This window comes from Monodelphis domestica, chromosome 2, assembly GCF_027887165.1.
Source record: "Monodelphis domestica isolate mMonDom1 chromosome 2, mMonDom1.pri, whole genome shotgun sequence".
Taxonomy (NCBI): Eukaryota; Metazoa; Chordata; class Mammalia; order Didelphimorphia; family Didelphidae; genus Monodelphis; species Monodelphis domestica.
Window position 1 is genome coordinate 415993073 of NC_077228.1, and position 10964 is coordinate 416004036.

Below are 10964 nucleotides of genomic sequence, written 5' to 3' on the forward strand. Positions count from 1 at the left end.
GAGATCCAGGCAGGAGAATTTTGCCCATGTGGTTTTTACTTAGGCTTTATACTTTTGTTCTTTTATTTATTTTATTTCAGATGATTAATAATAAACCTTATAAAGTATAATACTTGGAGTTATTGAACATTAATTTACATTTAACACATTGCTACCTCCCTCAAATATAAAATATTTTACTTGACAAATGCTTTTATAACCTGACCTCTTCCTACTTTTCCCATCTTCTTGTATCTTATATACATCATATTCTGTTTAATCCAGTGTCATTGACTTACTGGTCATTTCTTACACAAGACATTCCATCCCTTGACTGAGAATTTTCACAGGCTGTCCCCCATGCCTGGAACTCTCTCCCTCTTCCTCTTTGCCTATTGGCATCCCTGGCCTTCTTCAAGTCCTATCTAAAATGCCAGTTTCTACAAGAAGCCTTTTTCAGACTCCCATAATGAAAGTACCCCCTCTTTTGACTATCTACAATTTATCTTGTATTTGTTTTCATTGCACATAGTTCCTTGTATGTTATCTCCCCCATTCAACTATGAGCTACTTGAGAAGAGGAACTCTCTTTTGCTTTTCTTTGTATTTCTAACACTTAGTATAGTGCTTATTTATTGTTGTTTTCATTGTTGTTACTATTGGGTGGTAGTTGAGTGGAGAGAAAGGGTCATCAAATCTATAATTATCCTCACTCTCAAAAACCAATTTGTTTATGATGTTAGCAGAGATATTTAGTAATTGGATTTGGAAACATCAATAAAAGTTTTCATTCTATTTTTTTCAAACACATTTTTAAAATGAGAACTTCCCAGTTCCTTCTGACTTTCCTTTTTATCCCCTGTCAGAAACACAGTCATCTTGTGGGTTCCCTATTCACTGGTCTGCTTGGGGGTAGCTAAGCTTATTTCCAAGATTAATATTGAAAAAAAGAGCTATAATTTGGGTACTTAATACATTTGAGTCTTGTGGGAATACTAGGATTACTGCTACATAGATCTTTAGGTTCAATCTAAAACTGAAGGTGGCTCAATATTTAGATAATGATCAATGCAAGGAGCAATCTAGGGAAAGTATCATATTCTGAAGGTAAAGAAAATGCTATCCATTGAATTTTGGCTTTGAAAGAGGCAAATGTTACCAGAGATGTGTGCAAAAGAATAGAAAAGATCAATAATAGATGTCAAAAATAGGAAAGTGTGGTCAGCTGAATAGCAGAGTGGATAGACTGCCAAGTCTGGAGTCAGGAGGACCTCCCTAGCTGTGTGACCCTGGACAAGTCACTTTTCCCAATTCCCTAGCCCTTGCTCCTCTTATGTCTTAGAACTGATACTAAGGCAGAAAGTAAAGGTATTTTTTTTTAAAGAATAGTTAAGTAGGGATAGGGATGAAGCAAGGGATAAAGCAGAAGAGAAAGCTTGAATTCCATATAATGTACCTTTATATCAAATAAAGATTTTCTTCAGGAATGAAAACTACACTCTGAACTTTTGATTCCCAGTATGAAGGGACACCCCCCCCCCCACTTAGATTCACTTACCTTATGCTGCCTGTGATTAGCATCCTAAATGGAATTATAGTCTTGTTATTGACAGTGAATGAAATAATACATTAACATGGTATCTCATAACATAAACATAATAGCTATTCTTTTTAATTGCTGAAACTATGCACATTAATTTTGCTGAATGATCTAAACATATACAGTTTAAGTCTGTTTTTTAATAAGAAAAATTCCCTTTGAATGTTGTGGGAAATACTTGTTTATTTGAAGTGCCCCTAGGCTCCTTGCTAACACATTGATTGTTACCTGCTGTGGGCTTTGGCTTAATTATTTCTATTTATTAATTTGCATTTATCTTAGTTGTCACAATCAACTTCATTTCCAGAATGGAACAGGAAAAGGCAGGAGTGACGAGACAGAAAGAAAAAACACTGATTAATATAATCCTTTCACATGTTAGACTTGAGTTTAACAACTTACCTAAAGAATAACTGAGAAAAGTATTAATAACAAGAAGCAGAAAATGATGTACAAATATACAGATAAGCTGGCCATAAATAATTTCTTAGTAGAAATTCACAAGGATTTTGACTAATCTGTTGAGGTTACATACAGGAAAACAGTGACTCAAATGGCGGGGAGAAAAAAGATAAGTACTATATGTCCTTTTTAATACTCTCTAATTGCTTTTCTACTTACTATTAATTAGTTTCTGCTTTTAACATACTATTTATATTAAGTCACTTCATAACTAATATAAATATTCCAAAGTGCATGGAAGTTTTTTTTTGCTGACTACTGTAAGAAGAGATCTTATATATATATATATATATGTATATATAAATACACACACATACACATGCATACACACATATACATTCATATATAAATTAATGGTTTCATTTGGTTTGTCATAGTTAAGCAGGAAGCTTTTGGGACATAAAAACTGTTTTATTCTATTCTATATTATTCTCAATAATAATAGCTAAGATTATTCTCAAGTAAAATGTAGTAAAATATATGTCAAATATTGTCAGTATAAACTGAGATTTTTAGTTATTAACAAATGGTTTGAGTGACCTCAGTTAGAGTTCTCTTTTGATTATTATACTTCCTTGTCCTTCTAAAATTAGGGTCACCCTTTAAACAAATTGAGCCTTTTCCTGTCTTAACATTAAATTATGTCTTAGTTTCACTTTGGTCAATTCAATGTATCTTGTGATTTGCTTTTTGGAAATGAATATCTGTATAGGGTTAACAAATGATTTATGGAATTATGCCTGTCCAGTGATCCTTAATATATTTCCTGTATAATAGGATTAGAAGGGACTTGTTGAATCTACCAATTTAACCTCATTATCAGAAAGTGTGAACACTGTCCCTTTTTTGAATGAATTTAGTTGAATGTTCCCAGAGAATGGTACAGAAAGTTCTAATTCAGTAAACTGTTCTTTGGATCTTATCCTAAGTTTAAGTAGTGTTCCCAATATCTGTAGGAAAGATCTTTCATTTTAACTTGAGTTCAACCACAGACTTTGATATATATTAAAGTCCAGGGATAGGACATTATAATTGCATTTCCTCTTCACATTACTGTCATTTATACCTTTATTCAGTTGGTTACTCATTAAAGGTATCTATCTATAAGAGAAGAGAATTTCCAAGTTCTACTATGATTTGGCACCATATATTTCCTGGCTTCTTTTGTTTGTTTACATCAATAGAAGATAAGTCAGGATGTGAACCCAAGGGGAGTGACTCATTGATAGCCAATCAGAACACCAGGAATGAAGAGATCCCTGTCCAGTTGGCAAAAATTTGTGTTTTAAAAATAGATTTTGAAGAAATGTTTTGCAGGCTCTGTCATTGTACCTGTAAACTCTGATTAATTTCTTCCCCAAATATATATTTACTTTTCAAAATGTAAAAGAGATACCCTTTTTGGTTGATTTAGTTTAATTCTCTTATTTCTCTTGATGCCTAGAAAATGTATGTAATAGAAAATCTAGAAAAAATATGTAACTCATGTGTACTAAACATGTGGCTGGCCAATGACATTGATCTTGTTATTTTTTCAGCATTTTAATTGATTTATCTAAACATAAACTATTGCCAGATTCATTTTCCATATAAATAGAGCTGATAATACTACCACCCTATTTAAAACTTTTCTATGTTTTTACCCATGGCCTGCCAAATAAAATGCAAATCCCTAGTCTGACATTCATAGTCTCTTTTTCTGCATCTCTGCTTTATCTCATAGTTCTCCTCTCCCCATGCATTAAGTCCCAACCAGGCAAGACTACTTGGTATCATAGATTGAGAGCTGGAAGATTTGAAATATGAGGAAACTGGGGTCAAGACCTTGTGACTAGTCCAAGATCACACAGGTAGTAAGCCACAGAAACAGAATTCAAACCAATGTCATCTTTCTTCAAATCCATGTCCTTTCCCCTCTTATTTGTTTTCTCCTTATTTTTGCTTATACATATTTAATATTTTCCCACCTCTTTGCTTTGGCTCATTCTATTTCCTATGTCTCAAGTTCCTTTTTGGATCTTTTGTTTTGAAATCCTGCTTTTTTTCAGCTCAAACATTAGCTCCCCCATGAAACCTTTCTTGTGCCCCTAGAAGACATGAATTGCCAACCTCGGCCATTACACAGTACATTGTACTTGCCTAATAATAATAATAATAATAATAATAATAATAATAATAATAATAACAGCAGCAATCATTTATATAGTACCTATTATATGTCAAGCATTTTGCTAAACAATTTACAAATATTATCTTACTGAATCCCTGCAACAATCTTGGGAAGCAGCTATTATTATTATCTCCATTAAATACTTTCATGCTTTTTTGTGGAAAGAAAAAAGATAAATATATGGGCTTTAAATATGCTGATGGTCACATAGCTAGTATGAATCTGAGCCTGAGATTTGAAGTCTGGTCTTTCTGACTCAAGGTCTACTATTTTATCCACTGTACCACCTAAGCTATGTATAAATAGAGATTTTGAGCCTTTGGACTTCATCCCCCAGAAGTCCCTTAGTATTTCCCAAAATTCCATTTTCCTGTGTCCCCATGTTTTGCATAATTGTATTTAAGTTGCTGTAACTCCTCCCTCTTCTCTCTCCTGGACCTGCAACCAGGCTGAAGTCAGGCAGTTCTTTTGTTTTAGTTATTATTAATAAAACTTTATAAAATATAATATCTAGTTATTGATTATTAATTTTAAAACTCACAGCTACCTTATGTTGATCCTGTATTCTACTAGGAATTCTAATGTAACAGACATTTGTAATATTGAATATTTATTTTTAATTAATTAATGTGTTTGTTATATTAAAATTCCCAGGTATCCTTTGGCCTCTTTCCCCTCCCCTCAGTAGAGGAAGAATTATTTTAAAAATTATATGCATATAGACAACTATGTGTTGGTTGTTCCTATTTATCAGTTCTCTCTCTAGAGGTAAATATATACAAATCTTTCTTCAAACAATATTTCTGTGACTATATATAATGTCATTTTGGATTTGCTCATTTCATTCTTCATAATTTCATGTAAGTTTTTCTATATTTTTCTAAAATTAACCTGCTCATTTCTTACAGTTTATGGAGGCATATTATCAGTAAGAAAAGCATTTTATACTTATCTGACATGGATGTGACTTTGGTCAAGATAAATTATGAAAATTATAAAGAACATTCCAAAAAGTTGCTAAAAGAAATGGAAAAAAGTTTTTAACCTCATTGGTTTCAGTAATCAATTTTTTACTTAGTTTCACCTGTGCTTAGTATAGTGCTTTTCAAGGTATTTAATAAACATTTATGGAATTGAATTGCCCTTGCTAAGCTCCAAACTTCATGAGGGCAGGGACAATGCTTAATTTTTTTTCATATCCTGACTACTTTTTTTTTTGTATTTATGAAATATTTACTAAATGCTTAGCAAATGAGTAAAAGAAAAACTTCAATTTTTTGTTCAGATCAACTCAGTCCTACAAGTGAAAATGGTTTCCAAGCAACTTCTCTAGAAGTTTCAGAACCCATAGCCGTGTAATTATATTGGGCCTCTTCTGCCTCTTGGAAATTCTTCATGAAAGAGGTTACTGTTGAATGTAGCTCCTTTCCCATAAATTGTTTTAAAGTGGACATTTTTTAAGAATGAAAGAATGAAACCTAGGGAGAAGAAGGGAAATGGTGAGACTGACAATAGAGCAAGATTTCTCATTGAGATGATCTTTTAAAAAATAAATTTTCATTTGGATGTGTTTTCTACTTTTAACAGGTCAAATTGAAATTCCTATTCAACAACTTAGTTGCTATAATATATTATGTGATCTTGCTATAGAAATGCCTGTTTCTTCTGCATGTGTTACACATTGCTCTGACATATTTACCTTGCAAGCTCTTTCTTCTACACTGGATACAATTATCTGGGGAATTGGACTCTAGCCAGGACAGCAGATTTTTATGAAACTACCATAAAAAGGACAAACAGGTGGCTAAAAAATATCCATGCACAAGCAGTTTGCTAATCATTTGGAAAAGACATCAGTTATCTATATCTATTCTTTGCAAACATTGAAAAATACTTTGTATCTAAAACAGAATTTCATCACCTCATTTAGCACTTGTGTACTGCGGTCTGGAAGATCTACGTTCAAGTTCTTCCTAAGACCCTTAATAATCATATGATTCTGGTCCTGCATGCTAGATGTCATCATGAGAATTTACAATTATGGAAGAAAGCAGTTGGGTCACATAATGAGAGAGAAGGACAACTATTGGATAGCTAATGTGCTCAGCAAGTCTGTGTGATATCAAGAATACCTGAGCACTTCGCAGCACTTTGGGTATCCCTTTCTTCTCTGTTCTGGTGATCTTATAGAAAGATGTGGAAGAGTTTCAGAAGCTATGGATGAGTATTTCCACATTAATGAGATTAAATATCCATTTGAATATTAGAACTTTTAGAAATATGAAAACATAGTCCTGCTATATTCTTTCTTAGTCTCTCCACATCAAAAGAATTTTGTTCAGTTCTTAAAAATTACAGTATAGGAATGGCATTGTAATCTCATCAGCATCAGGAGGAAAGTATCCAAAATGGTGAAGGACTGTTCACATCCATGCCATTTGATAATTTGGTTGAAAGACCTTGAATATTTAGCCTAGAGAAAAGAATGTTTGTGGGGAGTTAGAGGGAAGAAGATATCTTTGTGTTCAAGTATGTGAAATATTGTTTCTTGTGGAATAAGAATTAGACTAACAAAACCTTTATTTATGGACTACTTGATGTCTATATATCAATGCTGAAAGGACTATGTTAAGTTTGGCAGGGGAAGGATGATCATCACTCAAAAGCTGGTGAAATCTTTAGATCATGGCAACCTAAGGAAGAGCATTTAGAAGGATGGCAAGTTCCAAACACTATTTAGCAAAACGTTTTTTAAACCAAAGAATTGGCACTTTCCCTGACATTTCATAAAAAGCTTTGCAGATAATTTTCTTAGCTTGTATTTTATTCAAATAAGTTACAAACTTTTGCAAATTTTATACATATAAAATTTTAAACTTTAATATAATATGAAGATTTTGTTTGATAAAATAGTTATCATATTTATAAATTAAAATATTAATCAAAATATCATTGTGATTGGTAGGCTTATTTTCAATGCCAGATTTCTCAAAATGCATTGCAACTAATGATATTTCTATTAATAATTTTTTAGCTACTAACTGAAACTGATATTTTATCTTTAAGACATTTTCAGCAGAAAATCTTGTTTATAATAAAATTGATTCTGATTCCCAAATGGTAAATATAATAGATTATATTTTCAGAACCAAGATTTTTACTGTTTTTATTTATTTCGACTTCTTAACACCATCTTTATTGTCTTTATAGCAGTTTCAGCTATTCCAATAAATTTTCTCTTCAAACCATCTACATACCTATCCATCACAAAAGAATATTACTCTACTTTACATAGAGATAATGTGATTTTTAATATTTAAATCTATTGAAAATCTTAAAAGTATTGCTTTTTGTTATTTTAATAATTTAAAAATTCCATTTTGAAGCCTGTATCTTTTATTCAACAAAATGAATTACCTTGAAAAATAAAACACATTACTTTTAACTTCCATAAACATGTTATCTTTGAAAGTATATAGTTCATATTTAAATTCAGCAAGAATTACATTGATTCACTTCAACAAATAGTAAGTAATAGTAGAAAAACATTTCAGTTTTGTCATTTGACATGTGCTAATCCAAATTTTACTTCCTTTGGGCATCTAGTATTAAATGATCACTGCACTGAATCATTTCCATTTGTCAATTTTCCATCTTAGTATTGCTTTTATTGACTTTGATTTGATTTCTGTTTTCATTTTTTGTGGATATGGGAATCATATTTGGGAATATTCAATAATTTTGTATAATGATTTATACCCCTTCCCCCAAGGGCCTTGAACCACACCATTTGGAAAATTGTTCTAAGACATTAGGCCTTTACAGTCTTCATGGTGGAAAGAGATCCCCTCAACAACTCTCTTATGTAGGTTCTATTATTGTCCTCATTTTACAAATGAGGAAACTTGAGTCAGAGACAGGTTAAGTGACTTGCCCAGATCACACAACCATTAAATATCTCAGACAGAATTCAAATTTAGCTTTTCTGGACTCCAATTCTAGCACTGTTATTCTACACTACCTAGCTGTTAATTATGAACAAACAAAAAAATTTCAACATATTTGATTCAGTAAATAATGCTTGAGCTGACATATCAGAACTTTGCTTAATTGAAAAGAAATTACTGAGTGAATGTAAAAGAAATGAATGACTTCAAGGACAGGAGGAAACTTATCTTAAATGTACATATACACATAGCACAGCCTCCATTTTTCTATTGTTCTGGTGCTGCAGGGAAAAGAATTAGTTTTTCTAGTTTTAGGGGTAGTTGGAATTTCATATAAAGTCAGAATGGCAAGTCCTTTAAAAAGAGATTATGGAGAATAGTTGGCCATTGTAGATGACACATTGAAACTGACCATAATCTAGAAATTATTGGGATAGAAAATGCAAGAATTCTAAGTTAACTTGTTTTCAGCTTTAGCAGAAAATTAAGGAAATGCATGAGCTCTTTTGGCTAGTGTATTTGTGTTTTTGTAGGACACTACAAGTATTCAACAGAGAAGTCTGAAGAAGGCTAGGGAAAGTGATTCATAGCAGTTACTTATTTGAATGGAGTACCATGACAGTGTCTTAACTCCTAAATATCTAGCTCTTTCACTAGCCATTGACCCACCCTTCCTACACTTTTCTTAACTGGCATTCAGAAGTCATCAGTAAAGTCACAAAGGGTTGTAGAACAAAGTTCGGACCATTTTCACTGAATGGCTTTATTTAAAATATATTTTTAGAGATAGGACTAGATTTTTTTAAGGTTGTTCCATTAACAACTTTTTGACACATTAGAATGAATTACAGACCAGACAGATCAGATTCCTGAATGACGGGGATATAAAAATATTATCTTGAGCTTTTGAAGCAATGTTATTTTGGTATTAGGGGAGGAACATAAGAGCACTTGGACCAACCCAGATTTGGACCTGACAGCATCTAAGAACTTTTTCATCTCTAAATCTATGATCCTATCACTCTATTTGGATAACCCAAAGCCAGCATGCCCTTGAAAGGTGTCTACACCAGGTCATTTGCACTTTCCTACTCTGGACACTTTTAAGACCACAAAATAATAATATGGTGTTAGAAGTTCTAATGCTCCCGGGGGGTACTGAACTTAACCAACCTGTGTTCAATAATGGAAACATAAAGATATCTGTAAACATAATGCTACTTAAATACACACCTACCAAAAAGTTCATGGTAGAGTACAGAGGCTAATATGACACACATTGAAATGGGAGCTATTATTTTTTAATATTTCAAAAATTTAGTATCTAAAATAGGAAGCAAATATTCTCTACCCCATAGACTTGGTTATACCTCAATACAAAATTTGTCCTTTTTTAAAAAAATAAAGACAAATTATAATCTTACAAGAACAAACAAAATGAAAAAAATGTTTGTAAAATTATTATTCTGAGGGGAAAATGCAAGGAATAGGAAACAATTCATTGTGAGATAAGAAGAAAGGAAGATATGAAATCTGTTTGATGATATAAAAGAAACATTTAGGAACAGGAAAGGGACCAATTATTTTTATTAATTAGAGAGCAAGAAAGAATTGCATTAATTATAATATAAAATGCTGATAAAATATTAGTGAAAATTTTATACATCTTAATTAGAAAAAAAATCAAGAAATTAACTAGGTTGCCAAGGCAGGTTTATGAAATGATTTTCAGAAGATTTATGTAAGGCTAAAAAATAAGATCAATAAGTAGTAGGGAAACATAATTACAGCAATCCCAACATGATATAAGGGAGTAGAATTGAAGCCCTATAGACTGAATTTCGGGGATTTTTCTACTCCTTAGTACAGATTGATAGAATATTCATGAACTGTGCAGATTGCTTCATTGTGCTATTAACTCCACTTTGTCAAAGTATTTTGTGATTAGAAATCATAAGAACAAAAAATATTGGATATCAAGTTGATAAAATTCTTTTTATAAAACATAGGAGATTTCCTGTCCATCTCCTTACTATGTCTTTTGTTCTCTGACCTTTATGTACCTTTGCTTGCATTTCCTTCTTACTGGGACTTTGGATCTTAACTCTGGTTCCCCTGTATCTGATAGTTGAACTTTTACCTTATTCTGTAGGAACTCAGGGTTCCACTGGGCATCTAGGTGATACAGTAGATAGAGCATTGGGCTTGAAATCAAGATTCATTTTCGTGAATTCAAAGCTGGCCTCAAACATTTACTAGATGTGTTTTCCTGAGTTTGTCATCTAATCCTCTTTGCCTCATTTTCCTTACATGTAAAATGAACTGGAGAAGGAAAATGGCAAACCATTCCATTATTTTTGCTAAGGAAATCCGAAATGGGGTCATAAAGATTTGGACATGACTGAAAAACAACTGATTAGGGTTCCATTTCCCTTCTGGGACATCTGTGGAGTCCACTTCCCACCTTTATCATTCCTCTCTTTGCAATATTTCTTTATTTGTTATCCATCTCCATTAGAATGTATGTTTCTTAGAGGATCTGTCTTATTTTCTGTTTTTATTCAGAGCCCTCACTCAGTTCATGGTAGTGGGTAAATACTTCATAAATGTTTTATCTAGCTATAGAAGTCATCTCTTTATTGATAATAAAATGAGCAGTTTATTATTCACTAAATAAGCAGAGTGCTTATTTCTTTTAATGGGTCTTAGACAACTTTACCATTAATCAAGCATTTCAATATCTATTACATGAATCCTTAATATTGAAGTTACCTTAAAGATACCACAGAATCTCAGGTTAAGAAAG